This window comes from Elephantulus edwardii, unplaced genomic scaffold, assembly GCF_000299155.1.
Source record: "Elephantulus edwardii isolate Elephantulus edwardi_28Jun2011 unplaced genomic scaffold, EleEdw1.0 scaffold00557, whole genome shotgun sequence".
Taxonomy (NCBI): Eukaryota; Metazoa; Chordata; class Mammalia; order Macroscelidea; family Macroscelididae; genus Elephantulus; species Elephantulus edwardii.
Genome location: NW_006400307.1, coordinates 333928 through 334708, shown reverse-complemented (window position 1 = coordinate 334708; position 781 = coordinate 333928).

Below are 781 nucleotides of genomic sequence, written 5' to 3'. Positions count from 1 at the left end.
CACTCTGCAACCCTCATTCCGTACTCTTATGATAAACATAATGCCCTAAAATATAATACTTTTAAACTGTTCTCTCCCTCATAGACTTCAATGCACTAAACATACTTTATCCAGTTTTTCTCAGTCTTACCCCCACTCCGATGTCAGCCTCAGTCTACAACAGTGGCACCGTATAGCATTTGTCCCATTGTGACTGACATATTTCACTCAGCAACATTTTGAGAAAGTGCCATACTGCCTTCCATAGTGGTTGCACCATTTTACAGTCCCACCAACAGTGAATAAGGATTCCAGTTTCTTTGCAACATAGTCAGCATTTGATGGTTGATGTTCTGTTAAATTTTACTGTTCTTACTGGGGTAAAATGATATCTCAGAGTTCTTTTGATTTGCATCTCTCTTAGAGCTAGGGATTTTGAACATTTCTTCATGTGCTTGTTGGCAATCTCAATGTCTTCTTTAGTGAAGTGTTTCTGTTCATATCCTGTGTCCATTTTTCAATTGGGTTATTTATCTTTATCTTGTTGTGGTGCTTGAGTAATTTATAAATTGTGCCAAGAAATCTGGAGAACGACCACTTGGCCAACTGACTGGAAGAGAGCGATATTTGTTCCTAGCCCAAAGAAAGGTGGCACAACAGAATGTGGACACTACAGAACAATCTCACTGATTTCACACGCAAGCAAGATTTTACTGAAGATTATCCAGAAACGACTGGAACAGCACATCAACAGAGAACTACCAGAAGTCCAGGCTGGGTTCAGAAGGGGTCGTTGTACTAG